This window comes from Pteropus medius, unplaced genomic scaffold (genome assembly GCF_902729225.1).
Source record: "Pteropus medius unplaced genomic scaffold, Ma_sr-lr_union100, whole genome shotgun sequence".
In the NCBI taxonomy this organism is placed as follows: domain Eukaryota; kingdom Metazoa; phylum Chordata; class Mammalia; order Chiroptera; family Pteropodidae; genus Pteropus; species Pteropus medius.
Genome location: NW_024344378.1, coordinates 32,315,634 through 32,340,851, shown reverse-complemented (window position 1 = coordinate 32,340,851; position 25,218 = coordinate 32,315,634). Strand labels below are relative to the sequence as shown.

General features: G+C 33.0%; 1 non-coding gene and 1 pseudogene across 1 annotated transcript; both read right to left on the bottom strand.

Moving 5' to 3' along the window:
* Nucleotides 1-2,442: 2,442 nt before the first annotated feature.
* LOC120610158 (5S ribosomal RNA) lies at nt 2,443-2,561 on the bottom strand. The gene has a single exon (XR_005654878.1). It is a non-coding gene; the product is annotated as a 5S ribosomal RNA (ribosomal RNA).
* A 16,051-nt stretch (nt 2,562-18,612) lies between these two features.
* LOC120610063 (uncharacterized) lies at nt 18,613-18,731 on the bottom strand (annotated as a pseudogene).
* Nucleotides 18,732-25,218: the final 6,487 nt, after the last annotated feature.

The following is a 25,218-nucleotide window of genomic DNA, read 5'->3' as shown; positions in this document are numbered from 1 at the left end:
GTTTGCTACAGCTGTAGATAATCTGTTGCTCAATCTCAAAGGACCTTCCAAAATGACTTATAAAAGGTATCTCAGAAATAGCTGCTCAAGGAGGAAAGGACATAGTTTTATTAACTGATTCCTGTCCCCCATTGGTCAAGCATTGTCCCATGGGACATTTAAGGTCTAACAATTTCATCTTATTCTTAAGTTATTGCTGAGTGCATTCCCAGAGGAACACATCAGCTGGAACATCATAGATGTTCCTGCTTGGGCAGGAAACAGCTTATACCTGCTCCAAACTGGTCTAAACCTATGTGAGCTAACTGCCAGAGCAGAGGTGAGGCTGGGAGAATTAGGTGAGGCTGGGAGAATTTAAAGTGACATAAAAGCAATAACCAAAGCAAGCAGCTTCTAATACAAAGTTTTTTTGTTTTGTTTTTTTCTTTCTAATTACTGGAAGCCATTATTTTTATTTCCTTTTATGTTTCTTGCTTGCCTCGTATATCAAATTATTTTACCTATCTTGCTTCCTCTTTGACTTTTTATGTTTTGTTTTATTGCTACCATGGCTATGGCTATATTATGATATCCTGTTCATATCCTTCATTTCTTAAAAAAAAAATATTCTGGTTGATTAAAGACCTCTTGAAAGATGCTTTTGCATAATTAAAAAATATATATTAGCATTTTTAAAAGCACATATATGCAAAACAATAAAATAAAATGGAATATGACATAACTATTCCTTGAAAAACATGTCTAAACAAATTTGATACCATTTGAAAAGTGTTTTTTTATTCCAGCATAAATTCTACGCAGGTCAGTGGTTTTCAGATTTCTTTGACTGTGACTTAGAATAAGAAACACCTTTTACATTGCGATCCACTGCACATGTATCTATGAATTAATAACTGAAACATAAAAAAATCACAAAATAAAATTACTCTTTATTACATATGATAAAACCGTGTATTTCCTATTTTATTATATTTAATTAATTTAAAAAAAACAGTCACATTCCACTAAATTGACCTCACAATGCATTATGTATAATATGCATTTGTATATCTTCACTTAAATAAGTTATGTTTATCTGAAATGTAATATGTAACAAACCCAACTGACGATATGTGTCCACCACCTTCCCCTGTACACCCATTCCTTCACTTTACTAAGCTTTCCCTGTCTAGTCGATGTTATCAGTCTTCCAAAAACTGAGTTCCAAAAGGAGGTGTCAGTCCTTGATTCCACTCTTTCCTTCAGCCTCCTCTACCCTACATTAAACTCGTTTCTAAAATATATCCTCAATTTGCCCACTTCTCAGTTTCCACAGCTTCTATCCTAATCCAAGTCAAATTATTACCTTGGGCTTGGACTGCTATCGTAACCTCCTAAATAGTCTTTCTGCTTTCATCCGTGGGCCCCTTATAATCTGTTTATTCTCCTTCACAGAAAAATATTACGTCAAGGGGACATAAAGTCTGTTTTATCCCTAGAGAAAATGAATTACTCTAACAGAACAGAAATGCATTGGGGATTTGAGATGGTATCCAAAAATTCAATTAAATCATACCTCTCATCTATCTCAGTGTCTTCCCATTGTACTTAGAATGGTATCTACTTATCTCTCTGTCTTAATATACTAATATTTTCTCCCTTTGTTAACATTCAACGGACATACTAGCTTCTTCCTGGTTCTCCCCTGAATGGGCTACACTTGTTCCTACCTCAAAGCCTTTGCCCCTGCTGATATGCCTAGTGGAGAGATCTCTAATTTGAGGCACTGCAAAGCTGACACCCTCTTTTATTCATGCTAATTTAAAAATCATTTCTTCAAAAAGATCTTCCTTGAATAACCAAACCCCATAAGTCTTTATTCCATTGCACATTTTTATTTCCTTTGTATATTTAATTAATTTTTGAAATTATATTATTTAGTTATTTTTATGTGCTTCTATTATGTTTTTTAGCTATGGAATGTAAGTTCTGAAAGGATGAAATTTGTCTTTTTTGCATTTAAATGCTCATCTTCAAGAACTATAATAGGAAATCAATAAGAAACGTGTTGATTAAATGACTATTACCTTTAGGCATAAAATATGGCAACGTATTTTTTTCAAGTATCTAAATCACATCTATGTAAAATGCAGAAGACTTGTTACCCTCTTCAAATCATATTAGAGAATGGTCATTCATTTGTTTATATAAGTAGTGATCTTGAAAGCTTAGATATAATTTGGAAATAATATCAAAAGTTTAAATTTAAGATTAGTTGTCAAAGTGAGTCCAAGATCAAAGGTAGCATGTAAGGCAATATGAAAATGAATTATTTGGAGTAATTTGCCATTATTGAAGAGGAAAACCAAGACACATTTTTTTCTCTCAATACTAAAAACTTCCCAGAAATTAGAAATGTCCAAAAATAGATTTGCCTTATGAGGAATTTTTTTTTTTTTTTAATGCCTACAGCGCCTGGTCTTCCTAGGTGGTCTCCCATCCAAGTACTAACCGGGCCTGACCCTGCTTAGCTTCCGAGATCAGACGGGATTGGGTGTGTTCAAGGTGGCATGGCCGTAAACACTCTTTTTTAGAAATTAATTCACAAATTTCTGAGACATTTAAGCCAGATCCAACAGTTAATTTTTACAGATATAATGGTAGGCATAAAAGCATATGATGGGTGCTTGACTGAGATGACGTTTAAATTTATTTCCTGCATTGAGAGTCTATGAATCTAAAATTAGCTTACGTCTTGAACAAATATCAAATTTATCACATAATTTTAACACTTTAACATTTACTTAATATCTACAGATATGACCTTTTATTTTGATTAAGGCTTCATTTCAAATTTTGTGTTTGCTATTTCTAAAAATTCTACACTTCAGAGACTTTATTATTTAATATTTAAAAAGGAGCTTCTCTAAAATTTAGAATTTATCTCCATAGCAACAATTCACACATTGTCGATTGTTCTGTTTTGATTTCTACTCTTAACAAAAACTAGAACTTAGGGATTTTTTTTTTTTTTTTTACTAAAGCATTATTTTTTAGAGCAATTTTAGGTTCACAGCAAAACTGAAGGAAAAGTACATAGCCTCCCACATTGTCAATCCCTCATCATAAGGGTAAAACTGATAAACCTCATTGGCACATCATAATCAACTAAACGCCAGAGTTTTCACGATAGTTCAATTTTGAGGTTGTATATTCTTTGGATTTGGAAATATATAAGATTATACATTATAATGTATAGTAACATGTATCCATCATTATGGTATCATACAGAGTACTTTCACCATTTAAAAAATCCTGTGTTGTGCCTATTCATTCTCCCATCTCCACCACCCCCACCCCTACATCTCCCCCACAAAAAAACCCTGGTGACAGTCTTTTTACTGTCTCCATAGCTTTGTCTTTTACAGAATGTCTTATAGTTGGAATTACGCAGTATGCAGTCTTTTCAAATTGGTTTCTTTCACTTAGTAACATGTATCTAAGTTGTGTCCATATCTTCTCATCGGTTGATAGCTCGTTTCTTTTTAAGGTTGAATAGAATTTTATTGTCTGTATGTACTACATTGTTTATCCATTCACTAACTGAAGAACTTGCTTTCAAGTTTTAGCAATTATAAAAAAGTTGCTATAGACATTTGTGTGCAGGTTTTTGTATGGACACGTTTTAAACTCTTTTGGGTAAATACCAAGGAATGTGATTGTTGAATTATATGGGAAAATTATTTTTGGTTTTGTAAGAAATCACTAAATTGTCTCCCAAAGTTGATTTGCAATTCTGCATTCCCATCAGCAAAGAATGTGTTCTGGTTGTTTCACATCCTCACCAGCATTTGGTATTGTCAACTTTTGAAATTTTATGATTTTATTTCATTTTATTTATCTGTTTATGAAAAGCAAGAACTATTTTGGATGTTTTTGTAAGTGTATTCAATTGATTCTTAACTATTTTCATAATATTAATTGTTCCTCTATGACAATGTAGGCAAACTTTTCCTTGAAAGTTTCAAATAATAAGCATTTTAGGCTTTGTGGGCCATTCGCTCTGTGTTACTGCTGTGCTATGGTGGACTGCAAGTAGTTATAGATGCTATGTGTGTGGATGAGCATACTTGTGTTCCAATAAAATTTTGTTTACAAAACTGGCAGCAGACTGGATTTGGCCAGGGGGCTGACTCCTGCTCTATGCTTTCATTGTAATAATGCATAGTATTCCATTGATACCATGGAAAAACCCTAATTTATTTACTCTTTGGTTAAATATTTAAATTGTTTTCTGTTTTCCACTTTTTTAAGTAAAAAAAAAGTTCTTTTAGTAAAATAATTTTGTTTGTGAAACATTTTGCTCCTGAGATTTGTTCAGATTGTTGAGTACATAGTTCATTAAATCTCACTGCCATATAGTGTTACATTGTATGAGAATACCACAACTAATTTATTCTTTCACTTTTTAAAAAATAAATGCATTATTACTAGCTATTGCAAACAGTGCTGCTATGAATATTTTCAAAACTCTTTTGGTAAATGTAAATAAGGATATATAGCCATAAGTTAGTCGTAAGTAGGAAACACTTATGTTCACTGTTTTCTAATGTTACAGGTTTTTCAAAATGTCTGTACCAATTTACATTCCCACCAAAAATGAAAGGAAGTTCCAATTGTTCCATGGCCTTAACAATACATGATAAGGCCAGTTCTTTTTAGTTTAGGCATTCTGGTAGTTATAAACTGGTCTTGAATTGTGATTTTAATATATATTTTCCTCAGGACTAAAGGTAGCAAATGCCTTTTAAATGTGTTTGTTAGTCTTTTTGACTATTATTTTTATAAAGTTAATAATTCCTTCTCTTGCTTATTTTTCTATTGGGTTGTCTGCTTTTTATTGATTTGTGCAAGTTCTTTATATATTCTAGATATAAAGTCTTTGTCAGATATGTGTGAAGCAAAAACTCTCTGTTTTTTTTTTTTGTATTTTCATTGTTTTAATGGCATCTTTTGATAGTCAGATATTCCTGTTTTTAAAGTAAGCCAATTTTTCAGTTTTTTATTTTATATTATGCTTGTTATGTTGTTTTGTTCAAAATAGTTTTATCTAACTCATGCTTTTAAAGACATTCTTCTACATTAAAAAAATATTTAGATAAAACCTGTTCGTTTTGTTTTGTTTTGTTTTATTTTTAAATTTATATCCCATACTTAAATTCTTTTTTGAGGGGGGCATGGTGTTAGGTTGGGAAAAAGATACTTTTTTCCTATAAATATATCTGTTAGCATTGGGGCGATTTGAACTTCGGTATCTCTCCAAAGGCAGGTGATAGGGTATAAGAGTAATTAACAGTGTAGAAGTGTAATTAGCATTTTTCCTCGGTTCTTCCTCATTGAGTCAGTATAGAATTACAGATCAGTGAGATTTAGAAAAGATTTATTGAAAATATATCTTAGAAAAACAAAGCACACTCCAAGGAGGCACACGGTTTTAGTGAAGAGCTGTAAAACAACAATCCAAAAGTAGAGATCTCTGAATTATATTTGGGCCATGTTGGGTGGTTCCAAAGGTGTTCTTAAATGATTGACATCTGGCTACTGTATAACACTTTGCCTATTGCACATGTGCTTATCCAGAATTCAGTCTGTTATGATTAGATTCATGAACTTCCAGGCAAAAACATAGTATTAAAATGACAGTATAACAAGCATTAGATCGTGGGTAAATTAATGTAGTGCCTTCTGCACAGGCATTTGTGGCCAGATTATACCAGCTAAGATTATGGCCATCCTATCCTTTGTCTCTGGGAATGCAAGAGGAATTCTATAACTACCAATAGGGTGTTCTTTGCTTGGGCCTCTATACCTTTGTTACCCCCTTACTCATGTCTGACTAGCTACCTAACATATTTATCTATTGAACTCAGAACCATTATTTTAAAATAAAATTCTCATTGCATTTATATGTCCCCTTTACCAAAAATATTGTTACCTTAAGTCAGTGGGTCTGCTACTATATACATTGCAAAAAGATTTATCCTAGTTTATAAATTCACCTTTAAATTTATTGTGCATGTATATGTTTAAGACATAAAAGTTTTATATTTTAATATAAATGGAACCCAGGTTTTTTTTTTTATTTTGATGTTCCTTATTTAAAAATCTTCCAGCTGTCAAGAAAAACAATTCTGTGTTTTCACAATGCTTTTGTGAATCTCCTTTTCTATTGGTAACTGTATCGTGAGGAAATTACCAAAATATAAGGTCGCTTTAGTTTAATGTAAGGAATTAGATTAGAACTAGATTTTCCTATTTCCTTTCTGTTTATCCAGAGCAGGTTTAAGAAAGAGTGGGCTGCTTGGAATGGCCACTGCTCAGTGTTCGCGTATATACCTAGCTGACAAATGTGTAAGAGAGGTGGTCTAGTTCTAGAATATTTCTTCTCCCAAGGCGCTTCAAGAATTTTTTGTTGCATTAGAGTGCAACTGAAGGAAACGCTTCTTCATTTAATTTCTTGCTATCTCATTCTTCTCTCTGTCGATTCTTTGGGTTGCATTACTTCAGTGACAGGAATTCAAATACTGATCCTTTAATGGGGTACTTGAGTAAATTCTTTGGTACTTCTGCACTAGATAATATGCTATTATGAGGATCCATCTTCATTCATGTTCAGGTCTGACTCTTCTGCTCATCCTTTTGCCATTCACTCATGTACCAGTTGTATACACTAGAGCCTGTTATTGTTTGAGTTCCTTCTCCAGACAGACATTATTCTGGGTGGAAGTAGAGGGTAGGGAGATATACTGTAAAGATAATTTTAGACCAGCTATCTTCCCCTTGACCTACAAGAAACCAATACTCCTTCTTGGATAGAAGGAATTTTGAAAAAAAAAAAAAAAGTTGAATTTGAGAAAACTGAAATAAAACAAGGAAAGAGGATAGAACTTTTATCAATGAACTACAGCATAAAAATGGACCAGAGCAAGTTGTCTATATTATTTTGAAAGTCATTAAAAGTAAGAAGCAAAATTTCAAACATAAAAATGAGAACATACCATTTTAAAGTTTCATTGTTATTAGTATTCAAAAGGAGAAATTTATGACTTGAATACACCAGGCAAATAATATGCTATCCCTTTGAAATAAAATGTTTTGCATGACAGAGAAGGGAATTAAATAATCTCATTCTTTTCTCTAAAAATAGAGATAATGAGCAGACCCCTAATTATTTCTTAGTTCACACTTTTAGGGCATGAAAAAAAAAGGCTCTTCTTCAGAAAACTTTCCCCATTCAACTTTTTGTTCTCCTTTGTGCTTATGTTCAGGTTTTCTACTAGAGATTACCTTTTCTCCATGATATTTCATTGCCACTTCTAGTTTCTGGTTACATATGTCTGTGTCTAAAGAGTGAATCAATGTTATTATATTAAGAATTTCTAACTGGTACTTGCACCTTGCATTTTTCCTTGCATCAACGATGCATACTTCACTTTCAATTTAGCAGCTCTTGATATGAATGAATATTTCTCCACCACGACAAGATGCAGCAGCAATTTAATGAAGGAGATGGTGGCACATTCAGGGTAAAAAAAAAAAGTTTTTTTCCTCTCCCAAAAGGCTATTTCTTTCTGATGGGTGGGAATGGATTTTCCTGAGCTTTAAGTTGATTTCATTGTAATGAGATTTGACCTATTCCTCTTGATATTATGCTGAATTCTAAAATAACTATCTTGAGTAGCATATGGCATGGTGATTATTATTGGGTGTTGAGTCAGGCTGTTTGGATTTGAATCCCCACTGTATCATTTATCATCTCTGTCTTTTGAGAAGTTATGAAATTGTTCTGTGTTGATATATTTTTCTTCTATATAATGGAATTAACAATAAGACCTGCCTCATAGGTTTGCTGTGAGAAGTGAGTTAAGACATATATTTTTTTGGTAAGTAAGCATTCAATAAATATTAGCTTTATTATTACCATCTTGAAGAAAGTCTTTTTGTATTTCACTCACCTTCACAAGAACATAATGCCTTTTCCTGTGGATAGCACGTAGTTCTTTGAAAGCCTCCTCAGCAGCTACAGTTCCTTGGGTTCCTGTCAGCCAGAGTTTCACTGTACTGTGTCTATCATGCTATCCCTGCCTTTCAAAATGCTTTTATTTTTTACTCTTTTTTTCTTCCATGAATGTCTGTTTCTGCCATTGTGATATTCTTAAAGATAATTTGGTTCTCAGGAAAGCCTTTCCTGATTTCATTGATTTAGATGTTCTTTAACTTCAGGTCCCCTCAAACTTTGAGGTATAATTATTTACACTGAATGGTATACATGCAATAATTTTTTTCTTATCTATTTATAGCCTCAAAAGAAATTTCCATGTTGTTGAGAGAAATTATTTCTTTCTTTCATAATTTCTTATTCATTGAGGAGATTTTTCTAGATATTAAAGACAGAGACAGAGAAGAGAGAGAGAATAATCCAGGGGCAGCTAATTTCTCTTGTAAAATAGCTTAGCATTACACAATGTAGAAAATTATAACCATAGTTTTTGTATTCTTTTTAGATATTACAATGGCTTTTAGAAAAAAAAAAGTCTTTTTCATTAACATCCCTAAATGTCTTTCTATAGTAACCATGCAAACAAGTCATTAAACTTTAAGAACTATGCAAAATTATTATATGTTGGATTTTGCTGGTAAGGTAGAAAGTCACAGAGAGTACATCTGTCTTAATCTCTGGTGGGTTTGTGTTCCAGAGTTTTATCACATAGCAAGGAGGACTTAGTTTTACTCCCTATCAAGTCTACTTTTCTCTCTTATTCATTCATTTACACTCTACAAGTAAATGAACATTAAGTCAGAAATTACCATGAATAAAACATGGTCTTGATTAACTTTTTTATTGTGACTGATACATCCCACATTTTGCTGGTAAATAATAATTTTAATACAGGTAACCGTCATATAAATTGGTGCATCCTGAATGGCTTTCCACTTGAAAACTAATTCTCCTAATATCTCATTCCAGTAATTAACATATTTGTACCTATTCTCAAATTTTGCCTTGAAATTGTGAAACTTTTCCCCAAAGTATTTAAAAGAAAAGTAGAATGGCTTTATTCCCAAAAAGAAAATTGTTTCTATTTCTCTATCAGTGCATTTTTTTATTGATATATAATTGACATGTAAAATTATATTGGTTTCAGGTATGCAACATAATGATTCGATATTTGTATACCCTGAACAATAATCAGCTCTCGAGAATAATGAAATTGTTACTTATAAAAGCTATTCTAACAAAAGATCAACAACTCTACCTTGTTAATTTCAATTTACAGCTGTAATAGAGTATCTTACAATGAATTAATCTGCTAACATAATGTCAGACATTAAAAACAAGGATATGATTGAGCATATTATAGTCTAAGGATTTGGTAGCTTTGAAATCCCTCAGTAACAAAGCGAAAGGGCAATATTTTTATTTTTGTTTCAGTATATTCTAATCAAATCACATACCAGCTCTCAAGTATTAAACAAGGTAATTGAGAAAAAAAGTGAAAGTAATATGGTCTGTAAAGATCTAGTCTATGAGGAAGGTAATTGGTTAAAGAGACAATATCAGGAACATAAGGGTTATGATAATGATTAAAATATGACACTTTGTGAACACAAACATTTAGCTCAGTTTTGGAAATTCAGTTTGCAATACCCACAGAAAAACTGTTTTATCAATCAGGGACAGTGGCTTTCCATTGCTACTCTTTATTCTGTGCTTTAATTCATCATTTCTCAATAGTGACAAGAACCTAGCCTAAGGCTTGCTAGATGTTGTTGAATTACTTTTTCATGACAGAGGACAGGGTCCAGCCCCACCTCACACTTTTGTTGTCATGGATTCCAAATTAAATGTTTTCCTGATCAAAGCATACACAACCTTATTCTATTCATCCTCATTTTACCACACGAGCTACAGCTCACATCTCTGATCCCTCTTCCTCATGACAGCAGATGAACTGAATATAAATGATTAGAAAATACCACCTGCTCAGAGCTTAGTATAAAGGGAAAAAAAATGTGGCAGTGCTGTTTACAATGGAAATTCATTAGCTTAAGCTCAGCACGTCACTTACATTACCAACCATGAAACATATAATTTACTGAGTGCATGGGATGAAATATATGACAAATCCCTGTTTTCTCTTTGGGAATTTCCCTCTGAAGACTGTCAAGGATAGAGTGATGAGACTACTGTAGGCTGTTCTCTAGATTACAACATTTACTGTTTAGAGCATGAAAATAATAGCAGTTGTTTTAAAAGTAACACTTCATCAATAAAATTAATCAAAAGGCTCAAATGGTGGCCTGCCAAGCATTCAGTTGTGACCTGCAACTGCCCTGATGTAAATAATGAGAGAAAAGTTGTTTTCTTCAGCTCAAAACCCAGAAACTTCTCATTCATTTCTACAAGTAAAAGTGAGGAACACAAATCATTTCAATTTGCCTTAATATTTGAGCAAAAACAATTCAAGGGGGTCATTAAGTTGAAAATAAACAAAAGAAGCACTCAGACTAACTACTAGCAAATCAAAGTTTTATCTGCCTCTTCCCTGTTTCTCCCATCTTCTAGTTTGCCTCATTCCCCTACTCTTAAAATTCCATACTTTTAAGCAGTTTACAATCTCTTTTCTAGATTATCATTTCAGTTGCTCAAGTGGTACTTCATGCCATAAGGTTGTATTTGACTAGCACTTCATGTTTCATTAGACCATGTAATAGAAATTTGGCGTTACTCACATTATGAGAATATGTGCAGGTTTGCTGTTTTTTAAGAAAACAAGTCAGATGCTACCAAAATCTAAACCAGAGAATTAAAAGGTCAGTAATCAACTTACTAGTCTTTTGATTACTAGGATCTAGGATATAGAAACCAAGGTAGAATAAGGGTTCTGAGTTTGGAAAAATGGGTTGAGTACCATTCTCCTACAGGTTATAGAGAAAGGACTCAGGAATAATGATAATTAGCTGATGGTAAAATCATAATGATAACAAGAGTTAAAAGTTATTAAACATCTACTATGAGTCAGACATAATATCAAGTACTTTACATGCATTATAATTTAACCTTCATAGTAATTTTATGAATTAAATGTCTGTAGAAGGCAGAATTTTAAGATGATTCCCATTCTCTGGTGTCCATGTTCTGAATTATCCCCTCTCTTAAGAAGGACTTGGAAATATAATGTAATATTACTCTCAGGATTACATTACTTTATATAACCAAAGAGATTTTTGCAGGCATATTAATATCTCCAATTATTTGGCTTTGATTTAAGCAATAGGCAGATTAGGGTGCACCTGACTCAATTAGGTGAGCTATTAAAAGAGATCAAAGAAACTTGAAGTATGATAGATTTTTATGTTGATCTTGAGGGAACAAAGTATGACTTTGCAGAGGGAACAGCACATGGCATCTAGAAGCTAGGATAGGTGTCTGATTGACAGCAAGCACGCAAGAAAGCAAAGATCTCTGTCTTAACCACCACATAGAACCGAACCTGTGATCTTGGAAGTGGATTCCAAGCCCCAAGTGAAATTGTAGTCCTGGTTGACTCTTTAATTTTAGCCTGGTGAGTCCTTGAATAGAAGATCCAGTAAACCTTTGCCCATACTTCTGAAAACAGAAACTGTGAGATGATAGGTTTGTATTATTTTAAGTTGGTAATTTTGTGAAAAATTGCTATATAGCAATAGAAAACTGATAAAAGTCCTTGATATATCAAGTTTCTTTCAATTTTTCAAATAAGGAAACTACAATTTAGGAATATTAAACAAATTGTCCAAATTCACATAAGTTTACAAGTAAAGGTTTGTGTCCCTAGGACCCATACTGTTTGCACTCCACTTTATTAAACAACAGTGCCCATAATAGGTACTAGTCAAATAGGAAGCACATATCTTAAGGGCTGGACACATAAATAAATGCCAATAATAGGCAACAAAACAGAACGAAGTTACTAGAATCTAGTATTCTAATGGAGAGTAAGGGGGTAACTAGAGAGTGAAGACATAGGAAAGAACTCTGGTGACCAGTGGACTTGCAGAAGTATATAGAGAAAAGGTAAGGACTTTTAGCTGGTTCAATCTATTGTTAACCTTTCATTATAATAGTTAGATTTATAGTCAAAAGAAATACTTGCCAAATATATATATATTTTAATTCTTATAACAGCATGTTTTGTTCTATGTAAGAGAATAGAAAGGAATTACAGATCAAAACGACAAATACTAGAGCCAGCAGTTCCGGGTAAACAAAAATATCTTACATAGATAAAGACTGAAAAAGCCGTGTGAGCGCCCATGTGGTTGTGTAATGAGAATGCTTATGATCTACTCTCAGCAAATGTCAAGTATACGATACAATATTATTAACTATAGTCACCATGCTGTGCATTAGATCTTCAGAACTTATTCGACTTATAACTGAAAGTTTATACCCTTTGACCAGCATCTCTCCATTTTCCCCACATACTAGAATAAAGCTAGTCAGCAAAAACATGCAACTTTCTCCTGAAATGTTTGGTAGGACAGAAGCAAAAGTAGGGATAAGGAATACAAAATTTTCAGAGCTGTGATTTGGCAGGAAAAGATGTGGTAGAAAGAAAACAAGATGAGATATTTGGATCCTGAGTGATTAGAAAAAATATGGAGGTCATGAAGAACTGAATTTCAGAACAAGTTCAAATGGAAATTTAGATAGAGAACTGAGGTACTTTTGGGTTTTGGGGGGCTAAAAAGTGCACTCACATCACAAGCGTGTTCATTTTGGGTATTGAAGGGGAAAGGTTATCACTCGATCTTATCCTTTAACAAATTCATGCATCTAGGAAACTGAGGAAGGGGCCTAAAATTCATATCTCTCACTGCCCCTTCCACCGTAATAGGATTTATATAAATCTAATAAAAATACTCACATGGACACTCAGCATACCACCTATTTCCCCCAGAAACATATGAAGGAAACTTTTCTATGTGAAGTTAGTGATAAATCACTCTCAAGTTGTGGCTAAAACTGCATGTCCGTGAATGACCTCATTAAGCCCTTAGCAGAGATGTAGGGAAGATGTGGATGATGCATTGCTAAGGGCTGAAAATGCCACATTATATGACTCACTCAGGGTAACATTACCTCACCACCTTACATTAATAAGTATCCTTATGTCCTTGGCAGGGCACTAGCCTCTTATACAATGACTTATTACTAAATCAAAAAATGGAACCTATACTGTTCTTAGAGATACACAGGCTATTTCCTTCAAAGGAAGAATATACAGAGTGTCAGGGTGAAAAATAAAAAATTAGAATACAATAAAAAGCCATTGAGAAGTGACTAGTGTTGAGCATAGACAATGATGTAATTGGCTGTTGTCGAGTCGATTCCAAAGCCCTCTTCTCAAACAAGTCTATGTATTAATTTAGAGCAAAAAAGAGAACTTGACTTTGATATGCTCTTCAATATTATTCCAAATCCCATATTTGGAATCCCATGAACTCTGTGCTACTTAAGATAAATGTGAGCTACATCAAACTCCTACTGAGCTAGAAAAAATCTTTGTCAATGTAGTCTTTCTATTTTTAATAAATAGTTTTTTTAAATGACAAAATAATATAATAAATGTAATAAATGTTTTTGATTTTTAAAATAACCACGTAGATTATTGTCCAAATTTGTGATAAAAAACACTAAATATATAAAACATAAAAATGTAAATGATGACTTGAAAAATGTTTCACTTTTGGGAAATACTATTGTATTTGAGCCTAAGTCTTGAGAAATTTTACTGAATGCAGAAATCTGAGGATAGCTCATTATTGGGTCAAGTGGCATAATTTCTGAAAAAAAAATTCTAGAAATAAAAAAGATAGTAATGTTAATAGGATAGTTGCAATAATTAATTTAAATAGCAAAATAATTCCAAAATGAGATTTTTTTTATGTGTTATAGTGGTGTGATAAAAAGATAGCCTTTCAGCACTATACTGATTGGTTGGTTACAGCTGGATGACAGAAATTAGCTCTGTCCAGAACACTTCTAAGAATACAGACAAAGTCTATCAATTTAGCAGTTTCCACCAAAAAATTGAAGAAAGTCCAACTTTATGTAAAATAATTGAAATAAGAAAAAACTTTGGTATTGTTGTGAGAGCAGGAATGTGACAATTTTCTCCAATAGATAAAAGAATAAGCATGTTAGATTTCTATTGTGGGTTTAAGAGAAGCAATATCTCTCTCTCATACACAAACATATACACATAATTGAGGCTAATTTTTAGCCAAAATAATACAATAAAATAATTTTCTATCAAAATTGCCCAAATATTGGAATTGTTGATCAAGACATCAAATTGACTATATAGGCATAAACTTAATAATCACTTCTTAGGGATGTTGTAGAGGAATTCAAGCATCAAATGGGAAGCTGTATTTCAGCATGTGACAATTTGGTGGTTCTTGGGCTAAATGCAGCCTAAATAATCTGTTTGTTTGGCTATAAAATATTTAAACAAATATTTTTAAAAAAATTTTTGCCAAAGTATAAAACTTAAAATATTTCATATGAAAATCTATTTTTTTTTTGCATTTATTGTAATATTTCTTGGCATTTGAACATCAGAAAATCTGGCAAAATTGGACTGTATTATTTGTGGCAATAATAAATGGGAAGCAAGAAGTTATTGGCTACTTTAGGTGGATTCTCTTGAATCCATTTAACCGCAGTTAAAAGCGTTCGATCCTGCGTTCCCAACATTAACTATCAGTTGCCATTTATCATCTTATTTGACCTATTGTTATACTTTCTCCGTCTAATTACCTACATGTCTCTATAGGCATTCCAATTTTCTATCTTTGGACTAGATAAAGTAAGATCCCTCTGACCTGGAAGTTTTTGATTTTTTTATTCTGATCAATAATAGAAACTGCCAGATCCCATTAGTTCATTTAAGCTAGTGAACATCAAGCAAAATGATCTTATATTACTAATGAAAAATTTAATTGAATAAACAATTCACCCAAGATCACAGAATTAGTGATCTGAAAATAGGACCCTTTATTCTTGATTCCTGGTCTGCTAAGAATTTTAACAATTGTAGTAAATAGCTAAACGAATGATAACCAGACACCTAGACAACCTAGATAGATTTTGATAAATTGAAATTTTCTGCAATTTCATTCCAAATAACCTAGCTCTTTAAATAATTTAGGAGAGATATATATATAAATAAGATGGCCTGTTTCTATGTAGATATGGCCTTTAGATGGTATAAGACTGTCTAAGCTAGAGATTTTCCAATGCCATTTATGATTGTGTCATTTCAGTAATGAGTTATTGATATAAATATATGAAAGGGTACAAGAAATAAAAATCATTATGGAACATCTATTATTTAATTACATTATTTACAAGGGGAAAATGTAAAGCCATGTGCAATATCTGAGTTCTTACTTTCTGACACTGCCTTAAAGCTTTTTAGATTTAATACCCATTTTAATCATTACAGACATAATATTAATTATAACTTATTATCCCTATTTTGCAAATTAGAAAACACAGTCCTAGGAAGTTTAAAGTCACAAGTTAGGCAGAGGCAGCCATTCTAATTCCAAAGTCTATGCGCTAAAATGATCTACGATATTGTCACTAGACAACCATCTTCACTCGTTTGTTTCAAATCCGATCTATTGAGTAGAAGTGGTGTTATGCCCGTAAGATCGTGTATGCATGTGAGTGGTAATAGGTGAATTGTAGGTTGGATTCAGGGCCTAAAAGTGATAACACCAACCATTGATATTGGCTTCTTTGAAGTAAATTAGGACCTAGTTACACACTGACTCTCTCCTGCGGTGGCATTTCAAAATTAGGTAGCTATTATATGATCATGTGATATTATGAAGTTAGAACTTACCTAGTGTGGTAATTTAAACTCAGAAATAAATCTGTCAAAAATATATAAGATATATATATGGTGACATTGGTTAATGAAATCTAATGTTTCTGCTTTACATTTTAACAGTAAGGCATATATATATATTTACACTGTGCGTTCACCTCCCATGGTTAGATTTCTTTTTGTTACCACATATTCAACCCCCTAACCCCGTCTACCTCCTCCCTCCCCCATCCCCTACCCTTTGATAATCACTAGTCTATAGTCTATGTGTTCATTTGTTGCTTTTAGGTTTATATTCCATATATAAGTGATATCATGTGATTTTTAACTTTTTCTGTCTGGGTTATTTTGCTTAGCATGATTTTCTCAAGGTCCATCCATATTATTGCAAATGGCTGTCAAAAATATTATACTATTGCCTGGTATATGTTCAGAAAGAATCAGGAGAAGACTTTTGCTTCCAGTCATGATGGAGTACAAAAAGAGAGATCGTTCCATCTTTGCCTTAGAGGTTTATAAATTAATGAGAGGAACCCATCCTACAATGATAAAAATAAGAAATGAAAGTCAGTACAAGTTCAGAAAATAAAAACATTTGTAGTCATGTAAACCACCTAGTTTTGGACTCACTTGCTTAACTTATTTGCACTAAAATAATTGAGTTGATAATAGATAAACTAAAGCAATAAAAAAGAAGGCTAATTACAGAAAAAAAAATCACTACTCATAATGAGTGTTTTCAAAAGCCATGAATTTCAACACATATAAAAGCTGTGAATAAGCTCATGTAAAAAATTAAAGGACGAAACAAGGAAAGCTTGTGTGTGTGTCTATGTCTGTGTGTGTGCGGTGTGGTGTATTGGAGGTGTTAATCAGCTCAAAGAAAGCATATTCAAACAAACAATAAACTGATGCTGTCACAATAGGTAAAAGCATTTAATAATAATAATAAAAAAGGTATTTAAATAAGCCTTGACAGAATTGCCAAAAATAAGTTCATGTAATTGTGTTTAAAGTGTCAATATCTTTGTGCTTTACAGTTCTGGAAAAGTAATTAAAGAAAAAAATATTTTTAGAGCTAGGAAGGATTTAAGGTTTCATCATTAAGACTGAGTTGGATATTGCTCAAGGCATCCTTGAACACTGCTTCCATTTTGGACAGAAACACTTTGCCATTAACTTAATTTTCAAACTCTTCTGGATGCTGATTCAATTCACAACTCTACTCTGCTCAAGTTAGAAACCCATACTCAGGAAACAGATAAAGTTCTTATAGAATATAGATGATGCTATGTACATGGCAGAACCTGATTTGAAGAAAAAAAAAGAATGAAAGACATGAAATAAAAAAAAGAAGGAAGGATGAAGGAAGGAAGGAAGGAAGAAGGAAGGAAGGAAGGAAGGAAGGGAGAAGGAAGGAAGGAAGGAAGGAAGGAAGGAAGGAAGGAAGGAAGGAGACAGGGAGGAAGGGAGAGAGAGAGGGAGGGAGGAGAGGAAAGAAGGAAGAAAATTAAAAGTATCCTACTGTAGTTTTATTCATCTTATAATTTTCAGTTTGTTTGGCTCTTTCATTTGATTTGAATGAATAAAAAAGGAAAGAAAGAACTCTGAATTTCCTCAGATGTCATTACAGAATTTTGTTAGCACAAACCTCTTAAAATCAATGATGGATCCAACACAGACTTTACTGAGATTTATGACCATATAAAAGTGTTACTGGCATAGAGCATTATTTAAACACAGACTTTGGGGCCAGAGTTTGAATTACAATTCTGCCAGTAGTTGACATTTTGAATACTTGACCTTTTGAAGTTGTAGTTTCCTCATCTAAATATAGCCAAAAAAAAAAAAAAAAAAAAAGACTTCACTTGATATGAGTTAATATGCATAAAGTCTCAACCAAGGAGGCCAAAAATAGAAGCATGTCATATTAAACTAAACTCAGGAATATCACCTTAACTGTTAGAGAAGGAGGCTAGTTGACAGTTGATGTAGATCCCTTTCTGACTTCCTTCTAGAAATTTCCTATCTGGTCAGCAGCAGGCAGAATGCCAGTCAGTTTAATATCTCTATTAACTACATGTGGCACTTTCAATGATGAAATGTAAACTATATTTATTTTCTACATATATTTATCCCCATCTCTGAAACAGGATGCCTGAGCACAAACCTCTCATGTTTCTCCATTACACATAGCTACTTCTCATACTCACTAGCTATGGTTTAATTTCTATTCCCCAGTCATAAAATAAACACATATTTCAACATCATCTAGCATCTTTTCACATACACATCTCAAAAATATATCTTTTTTGTAAAGCAATGAAATATCTTAAAAGCCATTCAAATGCATATTTTGCTATTTTCTTTCTTAGATATGTAAAAATAAAAGAGAAATTGTCAGTGCCTTTTTGCCAGTGAGTAATTTAGTCATTCCCATTCTGTGACTTTTATTTCCTAAAGAAAAAAGAGATTCTTTCTGTTACAGATGTGATTATTAAACACTTTCGAGTTATAAAATTTCACCTTTCCATGTTCTATAAATTAGCTTCCTTGTAAAATAGAGAGACATCACTTGTGTTTCATACTCGATTTTCGTTTAGACTACTCAACTCTTATAGATTTGGATTTTGAAAGAACAGACTTTATTTTTTTTTAATTTTTATTTTATTTTATTTTTTTTTAATGCCTACAGCACCTGGTATTCCTAGGTGGTCTCCCATCCAAATTCTAACCAAGCCCGACTCTGCTTAACTTCCGAGATCAGACGGGATTGGGTGTGTTTAGGGTGGCACAGCTGTAGATAAAAGGAACAGACTTTAGAAAGTCAAACACTATGATTATTTTGATGGTACACTTTTCTAAGTCTGGCTGTTTTAATGAAATAATCATTTAAGGTAACAGTAAAAAAGTTGTATTCCAGAGGTTCCTATTTTAAATGCTGAGAAAATACCTTTAAAATTTGATCTGAGACTCTCTTTTATTGGTTAAAAGTGGATTATGACTATATTTAGAAACCTGAATCTCTTTGCCTCATTGGTTCCCTTGGGTTCTGCACTCAGTTTTTAACATAAGATATGGTACATAAAGCTGTTCTTGCTGTTCTGAGGGTGAGCAAGGAAGGCAATCATGAAGCACTAGCTAGCAAATGTGTAGTAAAATGACTCCTGCAATGTACACTCAGTATCAGTGAGATCATGTCTGCCTAACTAATTTTAAACAACGATCTTTTTTATTTGGTTACTTAAAACTTTAATCCATTAACGATTGCTGACTGTTTGCCAAATGTATATTTATCAGAATTGAAAGAGGCGAGAAAGTGTTCATTCTTTCATTAACAAATGATTGCAGAGCTGGTGTCAGATATGAAAAGTGAAGCCAACTGAGTTAAATAAATAGTGCCTAAGACACATCTCTTGTCTCAAGGGACTAAGCATCTAGTGAGTAACACGGACAAGTAAATAGGCCATTACAATCCAGTGTAACTTGTTTTACTATAAGTTTAACTACAATATGTACACAAACGGAGCCACAATAGTCAAGATCTTTTTCTAATTCAGGATAGTCATTAATTTAAGTAGGAAAAAAAGAAAATAAAATGCATCTTGAGTTGAAAGAGACTCATGTTCTTATCTACCACTTTAAAACTTAGTATTTGATTCCTTCCTTAGTCATTGCTTATCCAAAATTAGAAAACTATGCACCTTGCTATGGTACTACATTTCTCTACAATAGAGTGGAAAATAAATCCAGGACTCCTGAGCTGCTTCTGCAAATACTTACACTAGTAAAATTAGTATAAGTAAAACAATTTAATAAAACTTTCTACTAATTTTATGTTGTTGTAATGTATCTATAAATAGATAAAAAAACACAAAATATCTACAAAACTATCCAATAACTATTTAAAGATAGATATGGGAAAATTAATCAAATGAGTATCTTGCAATAGAAAAACTATTTCCCTAGAGTCATTATAAAATTCCCTGATGTCCTGGGGTTACAACCATTTTATTAAAAGCTCTATATAGAGTCCTTATTGACAAATCACTCCATCTTTGGTAAAAGTAGAGAAATGTAGTACCATAGCAAGGTAAATATTATGATAAAATATGGTGTCATAAAATTTATTATAACCTGAAATGATATATTGTATAACCTCTAAAAATTATTTTCCTAGAGATTTTATGGGAAAACACTTTGTCCCTAATCTGTGCTATTGTAAGAAAGTGACTCATTATTGTGACAAGTGTATCTATCAGAGCTACCTGCAGGCACAGGCTGCCCGGATTAGTAATGACTTGGGAAATAAATCTGCCATTCCAGAACTCGTGCTCACCTGGAAGAGAGGTGGCGACATCCAGTCTCACTCTAGACTTCAATGGACTCTCAAAATTAACAAGCTTAAATCTCAAGGACTGACGGAGCCATACCCAAACTAAATTACAGGTCAAGTACAAGCCCAGCTTTAGTGTGTCCGAAAATTATCAGATCAATGTCCTTTTTTATGGGTAAAGATTCATTTAAAACAGAACATATGCTTAAAATCAGGGGTTCCTAACCCCAGGCCACAGACCAGTATCAGTCAGTGGCCTGTTAGGAACCAAGCCCCACAGCAGGAGGTGAATGACAGAGAGCAAGCAAAGCTTCATCTGTACTTGCAGCTGCTCCCTAGCACTAGCATCACCGCCTCAGCTCCACCTCAGATCATCAGGCATTAGATTCTCATAGGAGCACCAGTCCCTGGTGCCAAAAAGGTTGGGGGTCACTGAAAATGACTAGAAATTGGGCTCTACAGTGTGCCAGACCTGTGTCTGAATCACAGCATCAAGATTCACTAGATTTAAGAGCCTTAGAAATTTTCAATAATGTTCTGAGCCTTGATTTTTTTAGCCCCAGAATGAGGTTACAGTAACTTACATCTCACAGAGGAGTTGTGAGTTTCTATTTACTCATTTATTGAAAAGCTATTTATTAAAACCTAATCTAAGCTAGACATGCTTGTAGGCAATGGCCTTTCCTTCTTACAGTGCACATTTTATTTATGGAAATAGCCAATAAATTAATAAACAACATGTATGCGTAGATTGTGATACATACTATACATATTATAAGTACTATGAGTTTACAGTATGTAAATGAAGAAGATCATTTTACATAGAATCATCATGAAAAGCCCTCTGAGAATTTAAAGTGTTCTCTGTGAAAAGCCAGAGAAAAAGTGTCCCAAGTCAAAAGAACAGCAAATAAAAATTCCCTGTGCTGAGAAAAATCTGGATATTACGAGTGGAAGAAAATGACAAAGGCAAAGAGTTATGGGAAACAAGATTGAAGTATTAGTCAGGGACTTTGGTAAAGGCTGAGAGATTCAATTTAAGAAAAATAAAAAGACATTTAAGCAAGAAATGGATATGATCTGATGGATGTTTTCAAAAGATCATTTCCATTACCTTGAGATGAAGGAATCAAGATTGGAGGCAGGGAGACTGGTAACTTTGAAAAGCAGTGGATTGGGGTGATAGTAAAAAAGACGGAGAGAAGTACTTGGATTTAAGCTACATTTTGAAGATTTGAATTGATGGGATTTAACAATAAACTGGATACACTCAAATCTGACTTTTAGGATACTGGGCTGAACAATTAGGCAATATTGGTGCTCAATTCTGAGATGGAGAAGAGTAGAGAAAAATAGGTTTCAGAGAGGAAGAATATGCAGTTAGAAGTGACTAGTCAGTATCTAGATGTTATTGTCAAGTATGCAACTAAATGTATACACCTGGAGTTTTGCGAGTGATCAGGGCTAAATGATAATCACTTTTAATGCTTAGCTTAGTGCTTAGTGTGTATTATGAACTCAGTAACTGTAAGCTTTTATAAAATGGGCAATATTATAAAATTGGAATATACAGAAAAAATATATTTGGTCGTTTCCTAAATCTGATATTAAAATAATGAAGGTCATGCAGAGAATGCTATTTCCACCTCTTAAATGAAACTGTTACTTAAATTCTATAAGGGGAAATGGGAGAGTGATGCTTAAGACTTTCTCAATCAAATATTGTGCTGAACAATTTGGCTTAGTAAAAAATATCATTGAAAATTCAACATCATTATCACAAAGGATGGTGAGAGATAGATCCATGTAATAAAAAAATATGGGCACTATTATCAGATTGAAATTCCAGTTCTACCACGTTTTCACTCTGTCACAACATAGCTACTGAGCATCTCTGAGCCTCCATTTTCAAATCTGCAAAATGCAGATAATTATAGCAACTATGTCAGGAATTTTAGGAGGATTAGTTAAATAAAAACCAGGTAGTATATGCTGAGTACTTAACATATGTTTACAAATGTAAAAGGATGGGGCAACCAATAATGCTTGTGATATGTTATTCTGAGAATGACTGTCAAGAAAAATTATAGAATTAATAGAAGAGTATTTGAATAAAATTAAGTGTTTGAAAATAAACCCTTATAATTTCACAACACATACCTTGGCCTTAAAAAGCAGCAAACATCTTATTGAAGAAATGGTGCAAGATCTAAGAGATATTTAGATAGCAATGTGTAGTTGCCAAAATAAGCAGCAACTTCAGCGTGATGTTACCATAATGGAGAGAACATTTGAGCTTATGGAGATTCACATTTTCTTGCATCTGAAGTAAGCAATGAAAAGTGATGAAAGAAAGAAGCATGTAATAGATTTTTTAATTGGGTACAGGCTTGTATTGCATTGATCCACCGCTCGCTGCCACATGAGAGCTCATGTAAACATTACAATTCTGTTAATTTCTCTTGATGAAGAAATAATAGACTTCTGCACTATTAAGACTGCTTTTCATATGGCTTTAGTTATTTTCTTTAGGAAAAAAGGCACAAGATTTATTCAAATGAACTCAACAATTTTTTCTTTCTTCCTTACATAAGCTGCTATTATGTTCTCTGAACCCCAGGGTTCAATTTCTGCAAAGAATTTAAGTTCAGTACATGTCTTCTGTAGTATATTTTGTATCTCTGTTGCTGATGTTGCTCATATGAGACCGAAAATGGTGATTTCTCTGTCCCTATGTTTCTTGTTTCTTTTTTACAGTCTTTCTTGCAATTAGTAGCTGAGCCGTCATCTCAAGAGTTTTGTCTCCTTTGGTCTGTTTCTGTGATGCTTATGCCCTATTTCTCTTTGAGAGTTTTTCTCATAAACCAATTCTCCCTTTCAGAATTTTAGGCAAGGTGTCCTAAAACTACTTTTATGTATTCCGGGATTGAGCAAATAAGTAAATATAGCATGGATAATAAGAGCCAGGTTTCTCCTATCAGAGAGTTAAAAAATGAAAAGAAGAAGGAAGGATAGACTAAATCTTACCATGTTGGACTGGAATTAAAGGTGTTAGTTTGAACTCTTGGGAACATATATACATATATTTATATATAGAAATAAATATAGATGTGTGGGGATATGTATCTATATGTGTGTGTGTATGTAGGTATATGCATATGTATGTATTGTATTTCCCAGTTCTTCCCACTGAGAGAGACTAGAAGCAATAAAAACCTAGCAGCAATGGCAATAGCTGCTCACATATCTTGGTTTCTAAATAGCATTCTCCTTAAAAGGAACAAAGGCTCCTTTAGATAAATGATTGATTCTAAGTCTGGTGCTTGCAAAGATAAAATAATTTTCTCTTCTTATAAGTGACATTTTCCTAAAGTGGTGTTCTATAGACAATTAGGAACATCTGAATAAGGTCTCCATATTAGATTAGAGACTAGAAAACTATGACCTATGAGCCAAGCCATCATACTACCTGTGTTTGAAAATGAATTTATATTGAACACAGTCATGCCTTTTCATTTGTGTATTTTCTCTGGCTGCTTTTGAATTACAACAGCAGGGTTGAGTAGTTAAGACAAAAACCATGTGACCTGCAAAGCCTAAAACAATTATCATCTGACCCTAACAGAATGTTTGACAGCCCCAAGATTAGATAATGATATTGAATCAATGTTAAGTGCCTGATTTGGTAATTGTGCTGTGATTATGTAAAATAGTTCTTCATTTTTTATGAAATACACACTGAAGTTTTAGGGGAGGGGATAAAGGATCATCTTATCTGCAAATTACTCTTCAGTAGTTCAGGAAAAAAGTGTGTTCCATTTATAAATAAGTAAATAAGATGATAGACGATAGATAATCGATAGATAAATAGATAGATAGATACATACATACATACATACATATATACATAAGGAAATGATAAAGAGATGAGTAAGCATCTGCAGTAAAATTTTATTTAAATATTAACATTTGGTGAATCTGGATCAAAGACGTATGGGAATATTTTGCATTATTTTTGCAAATTTATCATAGTTCTAAGACTATGTCAAAAATATGAATAAAGGAAAGTATAGTGTGGAGCACTTAGCTGATTTTTTGCTCTGTTCTATGTTTTCTCCAAATGTCCTCATACTTGGTTGTATTTCCCAGTTTCTTTTGATCTCTTTTCCTTAGACTGCTCCTTAAATCATTTTGTAATTCCGATGTCAGAAGTGGCCAACTTACTTTTCCTACCTAATTAAATATATGTTGAAGGGTTCTCTTTTCTCAGGTTCTGTAAGACATCTAACATTGTCTACAAGATTTCTTCAAGTTCTAGTATGTGGTGGGGGAGGGGAAATTAGTTTTATTATCCCTAATACCAAATTTCCAGTATGGTTGAAATCTCATTTCACTTGTATCACTTACTTTTCCTTTAACTGTCTTTATTCCCCACTCTTTGCCAATCCACATATGGAATTCAGCCTCCATTCCAGATATCTTACACACACACACACACACACACACACACACACACACACACACTCCAAAGAAGACATAAAATGAAAATGAAATATCTCTCATCACATTAAGATTGGGAAGAGAGCCTCACACTTTTCATTTTGTCCTTTTTCATACTGTTTGAGTTTTCTAACCACATAATATGGTATTATTGATTTAGTGAGTAAGGGATATATAGGCAGTGAAATTAAGGGTAGTTTTTATTTTTATTTTTTGTAGTTTACTATGTAATAAAAAAATCCAATATGTGTTCTAGTTATATACTAAGAAAGAGAATAAATTATTAATAGCACTGGTGCCAGAGATTGGCTATAAATTGAAAATGTTCTTGTGAGTTTTTGATATTTATATAAATTAATGAAAATAAATATCATTATATTGGCAAAAAGAAAAGAAAACATATATACATACAAGCAACAGATTATTTTGAGTAGTACTTGGTTATAGAATAAATAT